Source organism: Cupressus sempervirens, chromosome 10 (assembly GCF_028749045.1).
Source record: "Cupressus sempervirens isolate cs-2001-9-10 chromosome 10, ASM2874904v1, whole genome shotgun sequence".
In the NCBI taxonomy this organism is placed as follows: Eukaryota; Viridiplantae; Streptophyta; class Pinopsida; order Cupressales; family Cupressaceae; genus Cupressus; species Cupressus sempervirens.
The window spans coordinates 284,115,857-284,136,721 of record NC_143127.1 but is presented as its reverse complement, the minus strand read 5'-3'; positions in this window follow the sequence as shown (position 1 = coordinate 284,136,721).

Below are 20,865 nucleotides of genomic sequence, written 5' to 3'. Positions count from 1 at the left end.
CTCCTAAGGATTTGATATCTTTCAAAAAGGGCCCTATATTCAAGATAGGGTTAGGTTCAAGTACCACATCATCTTCTGCTACCTCTTTACCCTTCTCAATATCTTCTTCTTCTTCCCTTTTAGTTGCATCAAAAACTTCCTCTAATTTTTTCTTCACATCTTCCGGGGATACTTCAAGGAGCCTATTCTTCTCTATTTTCTCATTAACTTCTTTGGCTAACTCTGCATTAGTCACCATGCTAGACTAGCCTACTAACTCACTAGTAACTGGAGACATGTACCAATTTCTCCCAAGTCTTTAACTTGCTCTGATACCACTTTGATGTGACAACCAATCTTTCTTCTTCCCCAAGCTCTCCCAGGGTCTCCTTAGGTATTACACTTGAAAAAATAGGATTTCTACCCACCCTATACTCCTGAAGACTCTATACAATAGATCCTAACCATTCAATTTTCACACATCAATAAGTTAGAACAACTTTCTTGCTAATCCTCATCAACAGTAGTAACTCCAAATGCTCATTTGAATTCCAAATGGGTGGATAGTCACCTTGGAATGTTTTTGGACTTCATTCAAGCTTCCAAACCAAAAACAACACTAAAACCCTAATCAAGTTCCAATCCACAAGTGAAGATGCATTCCAATGTTTGTAAAAAGGCTACTAGAACTAGCCCTCCAAATGCACTAAAACAAAAATATCTCAAAAAGCTCCTTAACAAAGGATCAAACAAACCATAGTTATGGATACCCTTTTCAGCTACCTTAAGGATTTTGGAGGTCTAGGGTTTCCAAATTGTATGTACTATACAAGCATAATTTTAGCCTAAAATCAAGGGATTTAAGGGTTTGTATGTTGTCTAATGGAAAAAATTTATTTTCACACCTTAGGGCATCCACCAAGACTTCCCACTTGGCTTGGGGTTTTTTCACTCCTTGCAATGTATTCCATGCTTAGTTCAAAGTATCTATACATTCAACCACACTTATTTGCTCTACAACAACTTGTGATGCCTAACCAAGTTGCTAGGACTTGCCTAGGGCATCATTGCAATAGTAGCTCTTCAGCTTTCTAGGGCACCATTTTCACTATATAGAATGTGCATGGATTCATGTTCTAAATCCTAAGAAAATTTACTATACCTATGGTGAGAAATGGCCCTATGACTCTATTTGTGCAAACAGTCCATCTCAGGACAACAGATTGGTGAAAAACTAAATACTTAATACAAGCACACAAAACCTCACAAAATAATAAATTATCTATGTAGAGAATCTCAAATCAATCTAAGTTAACACTTCCAATATTAAAAATCCTAGATTTAATCTGTTTGCATGCCAAGAGTACTCAAAAACACAAAAAAATTGTTGTTCATATCTTGTTGTCCAGGCTGATAGCCTTATATAAGATTTCCACCCATGCCCCTAACTATTTTAGATAGTTAAAATACCTTCTTGAAAAATTTTCTTGAAATGCAAGAAAAGTTGTCAACATGTTGTCAATGATAGCATTGACAACTTTGGGCAATTTTTGCAATCTTAGGTATCTAACCCTCAAAATTTCTCTAAATGATGTCAAACCATTCCAAAAGACTTAAATGGTTATAAAACACCTAATAAGGTCCTTGTTAGGATAAATCGTGGATAGAAATAAAAACTATATGCAAATATAATCAATAATAGAAAATAATAGATCACATAGAAATGAACACAAGGCACCAAGATTTAACGTGGTTCACCCAATCCTTGGGCTACGTCCACCAAACAAAAAGTCTGATCTTATTACAATCTAGTGATTACAACCTTATTACAATCCATAATCCCTCACAACTCAATACCGCTGCAAGAACCAATTTTGCATCACAACATAATGAAAAATACCTAACCCTAAACCCTTTTATACAAGTATTTTATTCATTTTAGGGTTAAAACATGTTAGCCATATGTCGGCCATATATGTCGGCTACCATGTCGGCCATGGCCCCAAAAAAACTCCCACTTGGAGACTGATCTTGTAGCAATACCACTATCGCATGGGGCTCCCACTGGATCAAACCACCCTGGACTCTATTGTTCTTTTATTCATGTTCAGTCTAAAAGACCAACCAAAGCTAAAGAGGAGTTTAGCTTCTCCCTTGTTACAACCTTTGTCAAAATATTTGCTAGATTATCATTTGTATGTATCTTCTCTAGCTTTAACTGTCCATCCTCCAAAACTGACTGAATGAAATGGTACCGCAACTGTATGTGTTCGGTCTTAGAATGTAGAGCTGAATTCTTTGCAAGATGAATGGCACTCTGACTATTTGTGAAAAAATAATTATCCTTCTAAGGATGTCCCAATTCTTTCAAGAAGAACTGAAGCCATATCATCTCCTTGGCTGCCTCTGTAGCAGCAACATACTCTACCTCTGTAGTGGATAAAGCATTAATCTTCTGTAACCTAGAAACCCAGCTCACGACTGCCCCACCAACAGTAAAGACATAATCTATAGTACTCTGCCTGGTATCAATATCCCTTGCCAAATCTGAGTCAACATAGCATTGTAAATCAGTAGTAGAGCCCCCAAAGTGTAAACACTTATTTGATGTTCCTCTCAAATATCTGAGAATCCACTTGACAGCATTCCAATGCTCAAATCCTGGATGACTCATATACCTACTAATGACTCCCACTGCATGGGCAATATCTGGCCTAGTGCATACCATAGCATACATCAAGCTTCTGACAGCTGAAGCATAGGGTACATTGGACATCTTATCCTCCTCTTCCTGTATCTTAGGACACATCTCCTTAGTCAATTTCAAATGACCAGGTAAAGGTGTGCTGACAGCTTTAGCATTCTCCATAGAGAAATGTTGCAACACCTTCTCAACATAATCAGCCTGAGATAGCATCAATGTTCTGTTCTTCCTATCTCTGCAAATATTCATACCAAGGATTTGTTTTGCTACCCCCAAATCCTTCATAGCAAATGCATGTGCTAACTGGCATTTTAGCCCCTTAATATGATCCATGTTAGACCCAGCTACAAGCATATCATCAACATATAAACATAAAATAATGTAGCTATCATCATCCAACCTCTTAAAATAAACACAATAATCTGAATGACACCTGTTATATCCATGCTCATGCATAAAACTATCAAATTTCAGATACCATTGCCGAGGTGCTTGCTTCAAGCCATATAAACTTTTCTTCAATTTGCACACTAAGTTCTCCTTACCTTTGACCTCAAAACCCTGTGGCTGAGCCATATATATTTCTTCATCCAAATCACCATGAAGAAAGGTTGTTTTAACATCCAGCTGCTCTAAATGCAAATCTTCAGTAGCCACAAGACTTAAAACAGTACGGATAGAAGTCATTTTAACAACAGGAGAAAATATCTCATCAAAATCAATGCCCTTTTTCTGTGCAAATCCTTTTACAACTAACCTGGCCTTAAATCTATTCTTACCTCCTTCCTCTTCTTTCAACTTGTAAACCCACTTATTCTGTAAAACCTTTTTACCTACAGGAAACTTGCACAAATCCCATGTCTTATATTTCAGCAAAGAGTCCATTTCATCTTTCATTGCAGACCCCCACTGAATCTTAGTATCCACTTGCACAGCTTCATCATAACTTTTAGGTTCACCAGCATCAGTAAGTAAAATAGAATACAAAGAGGGAGAAAACCTTTTTGGAGGTCTAATTTGCCTCATTGACTGTCTAACATTCACTGGTGTGTGTGGTATTTTTTGCTACAGTTGTTGCACATCATGAGGAATGGCTGGAACATCATCTTTTGGGGTATCATCTAGCACTACGTAATCATCTTCTTTCTTCTCATGTTGCTGCAACAGATCTTTGTACAACTCTTTCTCATTGAATATGACATCTCGACTTCTAAAAATTTTAAGATTTTCAAAATCCCAAAGCCTATAACCAAATTCATTAATGCCATATCCGTCAAAGACACATTTCTTTGATTTAGCTTCCAGCTTGGTTCTATTTTCAGAGTCTATATGAGAAAAAGCTTCACAACCGAAGGTCTTGAGAAAAGAATAACTCACCTTCTTACCAGTGCATACGTCCTCTGGAATACGATAGCCCAAAGGAGTAGAGGGACCTCTATTAATCAAATATACTACAGTATTGACAGCCTCCACCCACATGTGTAAGGGCAACCCAGCATGCAACCTCATGCTCCTTGCGCGCTCCATTATAGTCCTGTTCATGCGTTCAACCACTCCATTTTCCTGTGGAGTCCTTGGAATAGTTTTCTGTCTATGAATACCATTAGTGGAGCAACAATCTTCAAATTCATGACTGCAATACTGGCCACCATTATCACATCTGAGACATTTTAATTTCTTACCAGTCTCATTTTCAACCAAGCATTTCCATTTCTTAAAAGTTTGAAATACATCAAATTTTTGTCTAAGGAAATAAGCCCATACTTTTCTAGTTGCATCATCTATAAATGTAACACAATAATGAGAGCCACCAAGGGAAGATACCTGAGCTGGTCTCCATACATCTATATGCACAAGCTCTAATTTATCCTTTTTGTTTTCCTTCCCAGTCTTTACAAAACTCACTCTCTTTTGTTTTCCATACACACAACTTTCACAAAAATTCATATTCACACATTTCAGACCTGGTAAAACTTTCTTTGAATGAAGTACTTTCATACGTTTCTCACTCATGTGCCCAAGTCTATTGTGCCACAGTGCTGTATCAGAATCTACAACAGCTATTTGTTTTCCCTGCTCAACTGCAGCAATTGTTCTTGAACATTCATTTTTCTCTGAAACAATCAAAGTAGAAAGAACAATATAACCTATACAAAGATATAAGGTGCCTACTTTCACACCTTTTGCTACTACAAGGGAACCTTTTGAAACCTTCCAATTTTTATCATTAAAAGTAACTACACAACCCTCATCACCGAGTTGCCCTCCTGAAATTAAATTCCTACTCAGCTTTGGAACATGTCTTACCTCATGTAGTAGCCAATGATTCCCATTCTGCAACTTAATCTTAATTTTTCCCTTTCCAACAATTTGACAGGGTTTATTATCCCCCAAATAAACAAGCCCAAAATCCCCTTGGACATAATCAATGAAATAACCTCTATGAGGTGTAGCATGAAATGAAGCACCAGAATCTAAAACCTAGGAATCATCAACACTTTCTAAAGACAGAAGCAAAGCATCCTCTTTGGATTTGTTACTTACCACATTTGCCTCCTTGTCTCCATCTGATTTATCTCTTTAATTTTTCTTGCGATTCCAACAATCTTTCTTTTTATGACCTAGTTTCCCACAGTACCAGCAATCGTTTGGTCCTCTTGATTGAGACCTCTTCCCCTTTGACTTTCCTCTTGATTTCCCATGATTTCCAAAGTTACTTCCTCTCTCAATTGTTCTACCCCTACTTTGTGCATTCAAAGCACTTCCTAATGTAGATCCACCTTAGGATTTCCTACGAGTTTCCTCACCAAAACAACACTGATCACATCATCATATTTTAGGGTACTAGATCAAGGAACAGAATTACTAACCGCCATTACCAAGCCATTCCAACTTTCAGGCAAAGAACAAAAAATTGAGAGAGCCCTAATTTGTTCATGAAAATTGATACCCACAGAAGATAATTGACTAGTAATAGTATTAAACTCATTTAAATGATTTGCAACAGATCCACCTTCTGCCATTTTCATATTAAATAAATGCTTCATGAGAAATACCTTGTTTGAAGCAGAGGGCTTTTCATATAGTGTCGTTAGGGTTTTCATCAAATCTTTTGTCATCTTTGCTTTTGTAATATTAAATGCCACTGATGGTGCCAAGCATAACCGAATGCTTTCGAGTGCCTTTCTATCCAAAAGATCCCATTCAGCCTCTGACATAGTTCCTGAATTCTTGGCTTTGCCATCCAACGGCTTCCATAAATCCTTCTGATAAAGATAGTCTTCCATTTGCATCTTCCATAATTGGAAGTTCTGCCCATTAAACCTGTCAACCCTCAGCTTACCCTCATCTGCCATTGTTCCCACTCAATCGTGAGACTCCCACTTAACCGAGAGACTTTTCTACAGAGGATAACTGAAAGACAACCTCGCTCTGATACCACTTGTTAGGATAAACCACAGACATAAATAAAAACTATATGCAAATATAATCAATAACAAAAAATAATAGATTACACAGAAATGAACATAAGGCACCAAGATTTAACGTGGTTCACCCAATCCCTGGGCTACATCCACCAAAAAGAAAGTTTGATCTTATTACAATCCATAATCCCTTATAGCTCAATACCGCCGCAAGAACCAATTTCGCATCACAACATAATGAAAAATACCTAACCCTAAACCCTTTTATACAAGTATTTTATTCATTTTAGGGTTACAACATGTTGGCCATATGTCGGCCACAACCCAAAAAAAAAAATTTCTACTATTTATGAAGTATGTACAATACTTTCCTGATTAGTCACCATAATCTAAAAATCTCCCACTTGGGGATTGATTAGATTCCACACTAAACAACAGTCCTTCAAACACTAATTTTACCTTTTTATCCTCCAAAACCTAAAAATTCTCTCTATAGCCATATTGAGAAAAATTGAACAACTAAGAGCAATCTAGCCTAAACCTCACTTAAGGACTAGACTGAATTTATTATTCACCTAGTGGTGTAGCTAGAACCACTACAAGCCAAAAAATTATAAGGGTAGCCTAGGTATTCCTTAGCTCACCTAGATGCCCTTGCACCACAATTTAAGGGTTAATCCTTCATTTGAGAATAGAGACTAGAATGATAGTGAAGAAAAGTTGGGGTGAGATGGACAAGAGTGAAATTTGATGGGGCATCCAAAGGAAACCTAGGTAGATGTGGTGTAGGTTGTGCAATTCTAGATGTTGAAGACAATACCTTGATGCTAGGAGCAATGTTGTTTCTAAAAGGGGCTAACAATGTAGTAGATTGTTTAGTGGTTATATTTTCACTTTGATTGGAAAATAAGTGTGTTGGGAGAAGAATCCATTTCAAAGGATACTCTCAAATAGTGATCAACATAATAGAAAAATAAAATATGGAATCCTTCTTTTTGGACAAAGACATTAGGAGGATTAGAAGGCTATTAGAGGAATTAGAAGAATTTAAAGTTATACTTACTTTGAGAGAAGGGAATGCTATAATTGACAAGATGACCAATGTACGAGTGAGATTGTATGATTGAGCTAAGTTGGTGGACAATTACCGAGATCTAAATACCACTCTTAATTGGCTGCTATATTCTATTATTTAGAAATACTCTTAAATTTTGTTGGCATGGGTAAGTAATGATGGAATTAGTTAGCCAAAACAGTATCTAGAAAAGGTGACATTGGGCATGTAAGAAGGATATAAAGTGGATGAATGTTTTTAAAATAATTTGGATGTTTTCATACCTTTTAGATATAAGAAATGATGGTATAACTTTATAGACCTAATGAATTTTTAAAGTTGACCCACATAGCACAAGTCACTATTGTAGAATAATGTATACTGGATCAAGTTGAGTACGATAAAAATGGAAGATAATTTTAACCTATAGATGTTCAAAAACAAGTAAGCTCCAAGATTTTGAGGGGATATATCACCAAGGCATCATGAAGATGTTTTTAAGGTAGATGAAGAGGATTTTTTTCAAATCATATGTAGGTTTTTTGGAAGATAATTTTTTAGTAAGGACTTTCATCCAAGGAGGAATGTCGATATTTTCTTATTGTTTTGAGCATGAGCCTTATTCTTGTCTGAGAGAAAAGAAGAGGTAAAGAAAATTATAGAAATGTGTATAGATTTTAGTGTGAGCTTATGGATTTGATTTTGTGGAAAATATAATCCAAAATAGTATACTAAAAATAATTATGGATTGTGCAAATATCTTTGCATTAATATATATGTAGCTAGTCTAGTGTGATGGTATGATGAGGTGGTTGGAAATTTATAAGGTTATAAAAGTTTGTCATGTGAATGAGGGTTTATGGAGATATGTTAAAGGTGTTATATTTAATTTATATAGTCATTCATAGTCTTGAATACTTTGTTCTTATTATTCAATGAGTAGGAGAAGTGCACAAATCTTAGAAGTATCTATTGCATTTCATAGTATGGTGAGAGGAGAACAACCAATGAATGGAAGAAGAGAGGAAGAGGAAGCATAAACATGTTCTAACTAAGGTTGGGACAAAAATTTTAGACCAGTCTCTCATGGTGGTATTGGTAGAGATGATTTTGGGCTGCAAACAAGGCAAAGTAGACATAAAAGGAGTAATTGTGGTGAACAAATATGAGGAGGAAATGTTAATTCATTGGGGATATAACTTGTAATTTTGAGTCCAAGTTCCTTGAAGTTTACATGCCCATTTTTAGTAGTAGGACTATCTCATTTCAATGTTATGGTTAGGTGTTTGTTTGCAATATTGTTGATGTCTAGTAAGGGTTGGAGGGTTGGTGGTATGATAGCAATGTAAGGGCATAAATTTTAAATAAGTCTTTTAGGCTAATTTTTGTATTGTAAAATGTATACTCTATTTTAATAATAAAATACTTATCACCTTCAACAAAATAATATGTGTTGATTAAGCACAAAAATGATTTCCTAATTGATAAATATTTTTAAAATACACGAGGACTATAGATGGTAAATTTTTAGGTAAATTTAAACCTTGGGTTATAGAAAAATGCCTTTTGTTATATTAAGAAATACCAGAGTGTTTGGAGGATTCTTAATTCAATCAATATATGAAGGCTAGGAGGAGATCAATGAAGAAAATAAGTTGGAAGTCTCTTCTAGAACCTTCTTCAAAGCCAAGCGAAAGGAGAACTTGAAATGTTAAAAAACAACATGTCATTAATTATTATCACAATATAAATATATAAATGTGTGTGTGTGAGTGTGTGTGTGTGTGTGTGTGTGTGTGTGTGTGTGTGTGTGTGTGTGTGTGTGTGTGTGTGAGTGACCAATCATATTAAGGCACTACCGAATGGAATGCAGAGCTGTGATAATATGTATGCATGTTCACACCCTCTTCTTAAGCCTTTTTCTCTTTCTATAGCCAATGATTACATTACACGTAGCTTAATTTTTCTCAAACTTCAATAATTTAGTACACTTAGGAAACTTAAGGGACATCAGAGGTAGGGTATGGTACTAAGAGTGTAGGTGCATATAGAGGGAAAGAATAGGCCATTTCTAGGATAAACACACATAAAGAGATGTGTTTTTGTGGATAATTCAACCCCATGAGAAACACAAGTCTTTTTCTGCTACTTTGCAACTTTCCATTGAACACATTTGGCACTTTTTTAACAAATAAAATAATTTATGCCCTTCTAAAAGATTTTGATGCTTAGAAAAACAAGATAAGTTATTATAGAGAGGCTTGAGATTACCATATACATCCAAATGGACCATGTGTAGGTGTCACAAATTGCAAGAAATGTTGGATTAATAATTGACAATTTTGTACAGTTCAAGCACTTAATGGAGATTTTTAGTCGGGCATGGTGTTGAGAGTTATGAAACATGCAGACAAAGATTGGATAAACCTTCCAAATGAAATGCATTAGATGGTTCAACCTCACAATAAACAAAACTCATTTTATTCTACCTTGCAATTTTCCATTGAAAGCATTTGTAATAAGTTGTTTCCTACAAAAAAGACTTCAAGTCTTAAAATCTTGAGATAGTCTATTATAGAGAGGACTAACATGACCCTATATGTATAAATAAATCATACACAATTTCCATGGACTACAATAAATGGTCTATCAAAGTTCAACACGTTTGTGTACTTGGCACACTTAAGAGACAACATGCCAATGATGTATAACATTGAGAGTTTCAATGTGTGGGGAAGTAAAATGAGATTATTCATAGGGAAAATATTCCTTTTCACATGTATTCATTATGATAGTTTGACGCTACAATATAAAAAAAAAATTTGTGCTATCTTGAAACTATTAACTGAATACATTTGACACTTTTTGCATGAACAAAAAAATTGTTACCTTGCCAAAATGACTCTGAGTCTCCAAAAGCTAAGAGAAGTTATTGTAGAGGGGCCTAACATAAAGCTATAAATATAATATATCATTTTTAGGTTCCAAAATTTGAAATAAATGGTGTATCAAAGTTTGAAAATTTTGTGTTCTTACGACACTTACAAGATATTATCAATAGAGAATAACACTAAGAGTTCTGACATGATGAGAGGAAAAGTGGGACCATACTTAGTGTAAATCTTTCTAATAAAAAAAAAATTCACTAATGATTAAACCCCATGAAAAGCACAACTCCTTTTGTGCTACCTTGAAACTTTTCATTGAATGGATTTTACTCTTTTTTCATGAAAAAAAATATTATTTCCATGCAAAATTGACAGTATGTCTTAAAAAATTGGGACATGTTATTGCAAAGGAGCATAACATGACCCTATAAATTTAAATAGATTACACAAAGGTTCAAAAATTTTTAGGAAAAGGCATTTAAAATTTGACAATTTTGTGCACTTAGGGCACTCAAGGGACATTTTTGGTAGGGTGCGACATTAAGAGTTCTGACACACGGAGAGGAAAAACAGGACTGTGCCTAGGGTAAACGTGTCCAACCAGATACATTTGCACTAATTTTTGACCCCATGATGAACACAGCTCTGTTGGGAAACATTGTGGTGGATTTTATAAAGTATGTATGTTTTTTTAATTGGTAAGAGACCAAAGACAAGAATAATTATTATAAGGCGTTGTACTTTAATATTGTTATTTTTTTTATATTAATATTGAGTTAACTTGAACCCAAGACCTCGCATAAGAGGCTCACACTTTAGTGTTGTGTTGTAGGGTATTTATTGTAAATTATGTATGTTATGTATGACAACTAAAAAATGTATTATAAATCATTCATTACTTGTTAATTTAATTTAATTTTAGTGTATAGTGATAAATGTGTATCATTGAAAAATGAAACATATCAAATATTATGGTAACATGTATTGAAACACATATGGAACAAAATATTGAAACAAATATTTTCCGAACACATCAAATATTATTTAATCATAGGAACAATGACACTAGCATTAGAAAATCCACATAATGATTCCATAAACATAATTGGTACATATAGTTCACATAAGGAACACATTATAGCAAAAGTCATGTTCTGTTTATGAAACTATTTAATAAGTATGTATATACATATAAAATATGGCATAAATTACATCAAAAACAATTTTTTACTAAATGTGGCATATGCCATTTCAAAAAATGTAAAAAAATACTTTAAAAATCTAAATACTTAGGTCACACTGTGCTACTGATAGATCATCAAGATGAAGCATCTTCAATATGTGATCTTTAGCTTCAAAGGATCATGCACAAAAAAAACTCAAACCATGATTATTATCATTTCAGCTATAAATTAAACTATAATTTGAATTTCAAATTGAATCTTGTATGTACCTTGACTCTATGTCTCCTAGCATGGTCAGAAATTCTTCTTATTTTAGTTATAAATTAAACTATAATTTGAATTTCAAATTGAATCTTGTATGTACCTTGACTCTATGTCTCCTAGCATGGTCAGAAATTCTAGAATATATCCCTGGTAGTGAAGGGATGTTGCAAAGACTAGGTCTGTGACCATATGTGGATATGGATATGGATACATATACCAATACCAATATTGATATTGATACTGATATATATACCAATATAGATACTAATGCTAATACTAATACAAATATGGATATGGATATAGATATAGATATATCCTTTATTTCCTTAATCTTCTTTAGTTTTACTAATCATGAGCTTATTTAATAGATTTATCTTCTCATAAATTCCTTATTTTCCTAATTAACCATAACATAAATTTCTTCTTTTCCAATAATAGGAAATATATTGACCAATGTCCTCTCTCCATCTTTCTTACCTTCATCATGTGTAGTCAACTTTCTTGCTTAAGAGATATCAAATAGATCATATGAAAATATCCCATTTGATCTATACTAAATCTCATTCCCTATATATAAAGGTGATAATAGAAGTCTTAAATCCGCCTTTTAATGCATGGCACCATACCTCAATAGGCTACTTAAAGACTAGGATTCAAAAATATGTCAGCAATCCTTCAAAATTGATCATAAATATTTCAATAATTATTTCATCATGATGTAAATTCAAATCTACATTTAATAAAACCAATCATTTAAATTGATCATTCTAATTTAGGTGTTGGGCAAGGATTTTTCATGAAAAATCCTCCTTAGGTTATTGACTTAATCAATTCACTGATGAAGATTCCACACCAACACTTGGTGTCATCCATCCATTGGCATTAATCTAATCTTTCTAATCCATGTCTTACACATTTTCTTCCTAACTTCTTCAACATCAATATTTTTCTTATATTTATCATTATTTCACATATTTTTCCTTTCAAATGATCCTCTCATATTCACATTTGCATTATTGAATCTACAATACTCAACTAAATGACCTAAATTTTTAGATTTGAAACAGAAAACATTTGAATTTCCGTACCTTGGATTTTTTCTCAATCTACATTATTTCCATATGTGACCAAAAGTATTACATTTCTAATATATAATGTTCCTTATGTTCATATAGTTTTTCAATTTGGTTCGTCACTCATTGGATTTGTGTCCATAGTTGTAGCAAGTGAAATTTTAGCCATAAAAGGGAATGATATTGGGTTTTCTTCTACAATAGTTTTCTCTATGACTGACTTTGTTGCATGAAAAATACATATGATTGAAATTTTGTGTATTAGGTTTCTTCATTGGTGAACTCTTGGCTCTATCCATCTAATTTTTCAATAAGGTGTTATTCTCACCATATCTTAAAAAAAACTTTCTCAAAACCATGTCCTTTGTGCATCTCCCTTTGGTCTTTAGCTCTCAAGTTTATCATCAAGATCTATTTAACTAGCTTTGAATTTTTCCATGAGCTCAATAGCAATAGAAAGTTCATAAATCCTAAGAATTTCATGAACTCTTTTAAGTTATTTCTCATTCTGTCTAGATTCTTCATGATCAAGTTTCATTTATCCAATTACATAATTCAACCTATGGCATTCATCACATATGTTCATTATGTTCTTCTCAAGACATTTTTCATTCTTTTTCTTTACTTAAAACTCTTTTATCATTTTTACTACCATGACTTCACTATTATTCTTTATGTTGGCTTCTCAAATTCATCTAATTGTCCCTTTAAGGCCTATGAGTAATCATTGGTTCCTTTATTATTTAACTAATAAACAAGATCCCTCCTCATGTCTATTTATTTGTTCAATTGTCCCTTCATATTATCAATGAAACATTAAACCTCCTTGAGTCCATTTAACTTGTCAATATCTTAAAATGAAATCAAGAGTTATCTCTAAGAACCACTAGAAATTTTTGAATCACTCATTAGGATCTCCTTTAGGATATAGAATTAAACTAAAGCTCAAAGATTTGATACCAATTATTAGGATTAAGGAACACTTGGGGGTGTAAATTAGTATTCTAAACTTTTAAACCTTGTTAAGTTGATTGCACAACCATAAATCAAATATAAATGAAAATAAACAACAAAAGCATAAATGAATCATCCACAACATTATGACATCCTGATTTTTACATGGAAACCTTCTTAAGAAAAAATAATGATAGAGATGGAACCCGCAAATTTTTACTTTGCATAATTAATAACCTTGTTAAATATTTGACTACAAAATAGGGAATTCACTTGCATTAAGACACACCTCCTAGAGCTAACTACTCAAATTAAAACATATAAAGGATGTCTCTCATACAAAATGATTGAACTAGAACCCAAAATAGGGAACTTAGAAATAAAATAGTCTATTCTTTTACAATTCCATGTAGGTGTAATAAAATATTATCAACCTAACATATGCATGTAGGTTCTTTACACACATAACATGCCTATATATCATTTTCACTATTCTCTAGCTCAAATTAACTCAAAAAATTGATCTTATATATACCCAATTACAAAAATAATAATTAAACTATTCAACCTCAAGAACACAAAAATGTAGCATATAAATTTTCAACCAAATCTATTTGTAAATCCTCATGGTAACCTCAAACAATGTCATTAATATCTTCTATCATGTCAACTTCATCGAATCAAACTCATAAATACATAAATTGATTTTTATGGTGGGGTCTCTTACTGATCTAGTAGCTGCTGAGATTATTCTTCACTACAACTTGATTTCTACTACTCAGAATCTCATAACTCAACCGAATGATATCATCAATATGTGCAAATATAGGATCTTTTCCTAGAATCAAAACTCAAAACTCACACTTTGTTGATAATACCAATCCACACAATAAACTATATATATATAGTCCATGTTCTTCTATATTTAGCCAATTTATCAACCTAACCTTTGGTACTACCAAAATAAGACAAGTGATCTTGAGAACATGTATGGTTTCCATCAATGAAAACCTAAAAGATGTGATGTCAATGTATCTTTCAAAAAGCAACTACCATCATAATTATTACAAGATGCATTGATAAACTTATCACTGTTTCCATATTCTCCTAACTCTTTTGTGAGACTTCTTTTAGTGATAGTAATTGAAACTTTATTTTTAGTCTTCAAATTACTTAGATTTAAGATGCCATTTTTTTTCTTACACCAAGTGGATTAGGGACATATTGAAAAAACTAGAGATTGAGGATTACAAACTAGTTGGTACTCCCATGACTACTTGAAGTTATTTACATAAGGATGATCAATCTCCAAAATTTGATCACAATATCTATATATTTATGATTAGTAGATTGTTGTATTTAATTTCTTCATGCCTAGATATTATGCATGAAATTTTCTTAATTGGAAGATATCTAGGTAGCTTAAAGTAATTGTAAGAATTTGGTATAGCTCTAATACCATGTACAAATTTTCCTAAGCCAATAATGAAATGCCAACATCTAAAAGCTCATGAGATAGCACAAGAGAGACAAGATATGATCAAATGAGAATGGATTAATTAGATAATTGAAAGAATACATCATAGAAGTGATTTGTATATAAAGGAAACTAATATGACTAGGAGTCAACAAGGATATAACCATACCAACTAAGAACATGTCCACCAAGAGTGGATTATCCTCCATTGTGCATGAATCTATGTGAACAATGAGAGGATAAGAACATAAAAGTGTATCTCATAAAGAGATGTAGTAGACAACATGTGCTCAATTGGAGTGCAAACTACTATTTTGTCTAGATGATAACTCATATGAATATGCAAACTTTTAGGTATCTACATGATAACTAATATGAAAACACATTAACCTAAGTAAACTTAAGAAAAGTGTAAATAGTAAATACTTATTTACACCAACACTCCCTTAAGTGAAACTTAGGAGAATGTACTTAAGCTCACAAAAGCTATATAATACTGCAAGATGTGTCCTGGCTACTAGGCCATGTTGGGTACCCATTTACAAGATGCAAGTGCAAAAGATATGCAATGCAATCTCTCATAAAGTGGAGAAAGAGGGAAAACCACATGGGAAAAACCCCCCTCCAAAAAGAGATATAAGTACAACAAAAGAAAATGAGAGAGATTAAGACCTCATGTGATGAAAAAATCCCTCCATAAGAGAGAAGAAGAAGAAGATAGACCAAGTAAGCTCCACTCAATGTAGAATGTACACCAATGGTAGATGATACAAGATCAGTGTGGAAACTCCTCCATGAGTGTAGTACAACATTCTTCCCCTTAGGAAGAAATAGAACCAAAGGTGTACCAATGAAGCCTCTCCCATCTATAGGAAGAAACCTCAAAATTTAAGAAATCTTTGAAACCTACTCAAGTTTCCCCATGTCAATATTGAAAGGTGCCTCCTCCAAATCATGTGTACAATGTCGCTATGCTAAAAAAGACAAATTAGGCTCAACTAAGGATGAATGTAGAACATGTATCAAGGACTCAAGTGTCTCCTTTGAAGAGAAAGTGACCTCCTCCAACTATTGTATCAAAGGATCTACCTTAATGTCAACCTCAAAAGAATGATCAAGTAGAGAATGAAGATAAGGGTCACAATGTTCCCTCACAATAACTAAACAAGGATCATCTTCATCGAATAGAAGATGAATGTCATCAATAGTGTCTCCCAAATATACAATTTAGAACTCCACAAACAAATTAGAAATGTCTGTCAAGTATTCATCCCATGGAACTGAGTCTGGAAGACAATGAATAACATGTTGCACTAAATAACTTGAATCCATGGCTATGTGAATACAACTATCATTAGGAACAATAGTAGATGGAATATTAGTAGGAGGAGAAGAAATGGAAGGCTCAAGAACTTGATCATATGTGACCTATGTTCAAGTAGCCAAAGTTCTCCTCAAAGTTTGAATCAACAATAGAATTGTGATCAAAATCTGCTAAAGAATCTACTAATAAATCACTATCATCATCATGACCAAAGTCTCAAAAGTAGTATAGCCAAGGTGTGTGATCAACCACCCCTATAGTAATGATTTGTCTAGTATCCAAGTCTTCGATAAAAAATGAATTAGGTGTGAATTCCATAGCCTTCTTCTATCTCCATGAGTGAGCTAATAGATGGAAAGAAGATTATGACTAAGGTAAGGAACACACAACACATCTTTGAAGTATCCCTCCCCTTTATCAATATTTCCTTTCCCGACAAAATTCATGTAAGTATGATTTCCCATCAAGATAGGTGGAGTATGAAAAGGATCAAATGATGAAAAAATAGATTGTGAAGATGTCATATGATGAGAAGCCCTTGAATCTAGAAGCCATCTCCCTAAATCTTGACTTAAAGTAGCTACTAAGGCTTGACCTTTTCCCATTTGATCCTTTCCTTTATCAAAATCTAAATGTGAAGAAGAGAATGAAGTAGTCATTATTGATGGTAGACCAATTTGAATCTTCTTGAGAAGATTCTTGAGTTCATCTATCTCCTTCTTATAACAATGATGTTCTTTATGTACATTCTTCTTTCAATATGCACAAGTAAGAAACTCCTTCTTGGATGATTTACCCTTATTATTTGAGTTTTCCTGTGGTGAGGAGGTTGAGTGTTGTTTCTCTTGTTGTGAATTTTGTTTCCATGATTTATGCTTCTTGTTAGACCCTTTTCCTTGATTCCCATTACTAGCAACCAATGCTTTGGACTTTGAAGACTTGAGAATCCCCATGCTCATCAAATTTGATTGTTCTACCATAAATATCTCTATGAAGGAATCAAATGAAGGCATGGTGTAGGAAGAACCTAAGGTCAACTCATTACTATTGAAGCTTGAAAAAAATGATGCATATGGGGGAGGAAGTTTTCTTATCAAATTATAGATCAATTTTTCATCCTCTATAGTAATTCCACAATCCTTGACCATTTGCCTTGGTGATATAGTCTTGAATTGTGTCAAACTCCTTTGGATCTAATGACATGAGATTTTCATCAATTTAAAATCACTAGCTTTGTCTACTTTTGTATACAAGCTAGCAAACTTTTCCCATGCTTCCTTTACTATTTTACAATTATCAATATGGAAGATAAGATCTTCATGTACATACTTCCTCAACATATCAATAGGAAACTTATTGTTATGACTCCATTCATTTAGTTTATCAAAATTTGATTGTGCAACCATGGTTCCATCAACATTATCAATTTAACCTTTTTTCATCATTTTACTCCATGCTCTAATTTTCCATGTAGCATAATTATGTGGAGTTAAAAGTGGAAACCTAGGATAACCCATGATGCTAGTAAAGATCTAACACCTTCTAATCTTTCAATAGGAACAAAAGTTTCACCATAATCAATACCTTCTTCTTGAGAATAACCTTTACATACTAACCTTGCTCTATTTCTAGAAACTTCTCTATCTACATTTAGCTTATTTTTGAATACCCACTTTGTGCCAATTACATTTTTATCCTCGGGTCTTGGAACAAGAATCTAACTTTTTTTCTTCTCTATCTATTATATTTCTTCATTCATTACTTTCATCCAACTTTTATTATCCAAAGAATCTTTAACATTTCTCGGTTAAAATTTAGCAAGCAAACATGCACCTTTTAATTTGTTTTTTGTCATTATTCCATCTGTCTTGTCTCCAATGATCTGATCAGGTGCATGATGCCTTCTAACATATCTTACTAACATAGGTACTTTGGATTTGGAGCTTGTTTTACTGATTTCTTCATGATCTTCTGTATCAAGCTCGAGTCCCACTATCTATAACTCGAGTCCGTCAGACTTGGTTTAATATAACAATAGCTCGATAGCTTTTGACTACAACTTGGGTCCTTCAAACTATAACTCAAGTTGCACTAATTTCAACTCAGTAGATTTGAGGGACTATGGGGACTTGGGAGGTGAGGCCTCCTGACTTCTAGATAGATTTGGCAAAGCATTAGGTTCATAGTGAACAAATCTTTTGTGATTCTCAGGTTCTTTGTTGCTTTCTTCTTCACTCTTTTTTGTAAACTCATCAATTCTCAAATGTGCACTTTCTATGATTTTATATGTAAATAGATTCAAACATTTGTATGCTTTACATCTATAGATGTATCCTAGGAATATGCCTTCATCACTTTTGACATCAAATTTACCTTTCCTAGATTCTTTCAAGATATAACATTTGCTACGAAATACTTTCAAGTAACTAACATTAGGTTTATATCCATACCATTTTCCATAAGTAATTTTATTTGAGTCTTTCTTCAATTGTAATCTATTTAGGATATGCACTGTAGTACTAATTGCTTCCTTTTATTATTTGATTCCAACATTCTTTTCTATTATCAATGTTCTTGCATAATCCATGATAGATTTGTTCCTTCTTTTAATTATACCATCATGCTAAGGTGCAGTAGGGATTGATACCTATCTCTTAATTCCTCTTTCAATGTAGAATTCATTGAACTCATTGGAAATGAATTCACCACCTCTATCTGATCTTAAACATTTTATCTTCTTTCTAATTTGTTTCTCTACTCTTGTCAGATACCATTTAAATTTTTGAATAGCTTTAGATTTTTATTTTAGATACATTACAATCATCATTCTAGAATAATCATCAACAAAAAGAATGAAAAAATTATCTCCACTTTAACTCTCTACTCTAGTAGTTCTACATAAGTCCGTATGTATAAGCTCTAAGACCTCTTCTAAATGATAATTTTTGCTTCTGAAACTAGTTTTTCCCATCTTACCAATTTGACAATTTTTGCATGGGCCTATATCAAGTTTAGTCAAGCTAGGAATACCTCTTACCCTTCTATTTTTTCTTATCTTGACCAGATTATCAAAGTTTACATGACATAATATTTTGTGCCATAATCTGCTTTCTTCTACTTGAGCAATAAAACATGAAATTTTATTGAGATCAAGATTGAATAGATTACCTTTTGGATTTTTTTTAGATCCAACTAGATTTCCTTTTCCATCCAACTAGTTTTTCCTTCTCATTCTTGAATTCTACCTTGAATCCAATGTTATTGAACTATACCACACTCAGTAGATTATTCTTTAGTCCTTCAACCCAATAAGCATTGTCACATATAAGTTCATTGGTTAACAATATACATCATTTTTCCTTTATACAACAAGGTTCATTGTTTCCAAATTTCACATTACCACCATCATAATGTTCTATGTGATCAAACTTCGTTTTGTCTCCTATCATATGATGTGAGTAGGCACTATCAATAATCCATGTATGATTTTTGCTAACATGAGAGATAAGTTTCATTTTATCTCTTTCAACTTCAAATTCATCTTTTATTGCAATATATACCATTTCATCTTCACCATTATTAGAATCATTGGCTATAAAAAAAAATTTCTTACCTTTGTCCTTGTAGTCCTTGTAGTTTATGAATTCTTTCTTGCCTTTGAACTTATTGCTTTTATTTTCATCCTTGTCTTCTATATTTGAGCACTTTGCAACAATGTGACCAACTTCTTCACAAGAAAAATAGATTAGAGGAATCTTACCTTTGTACTTTCCTCTGCCTTTGGAATATTTCCTTGCAAGTAGTGCTTTTCATTTCTTACCCTTTTTCTTGAATGAAATCTTGGCTCCAAATGTAGACTCAATATTTTTGGATCTTGGGACATAGTTATCATAGTTATCCAACTCAAAACCTATCAATCTTCCAACTAAAGCATCCAAAGTCATAATACTATTTGGATCACATCTCATTTCTTGAGTAGTAGACACTCTAATCTTATAGATAGGAAGATGGGTTCTAAGTACCATGCTTACAACTATTTTGTCATCAATATCTCCTCTAGATGCTTTGATTGAGCTCACACTTGCTTTAATTCTTTCACATATTTTGCAATGGTTTCATCTTCTCTCATCTTCATCTGATCAAACTATCCTCTAAATTTTTTGGCTTTAGCTCTTTGAGCATTGTCATCTCCTCCATATATGGCTTGTATTTTGACCCACATATCATCAGTTGTAGTGTAACTTTTGACTTCATCAAATTCAACATAATTAAGAGAAGCAATGTCAATCATCATAATGTTATGATTTTTCTTTTTAGCAATATCTTTGACTAATAATGTTCTAGTAGGAGTCTTGTATTCACTATCAAGATATTTACACCCTAAATCACTAATAGTTTTCAAATGTGACCTCATAAGTCCTTATCATGTTGCAAAGTTATCTCGGTTCAACTTGGGAATCTCTCTTTTGTAAGGCATCATGATCTTTAGCTTTGGTCCTTAAAAACCTTCTCCACAAGCACCAAAAGCTTTGATAACCA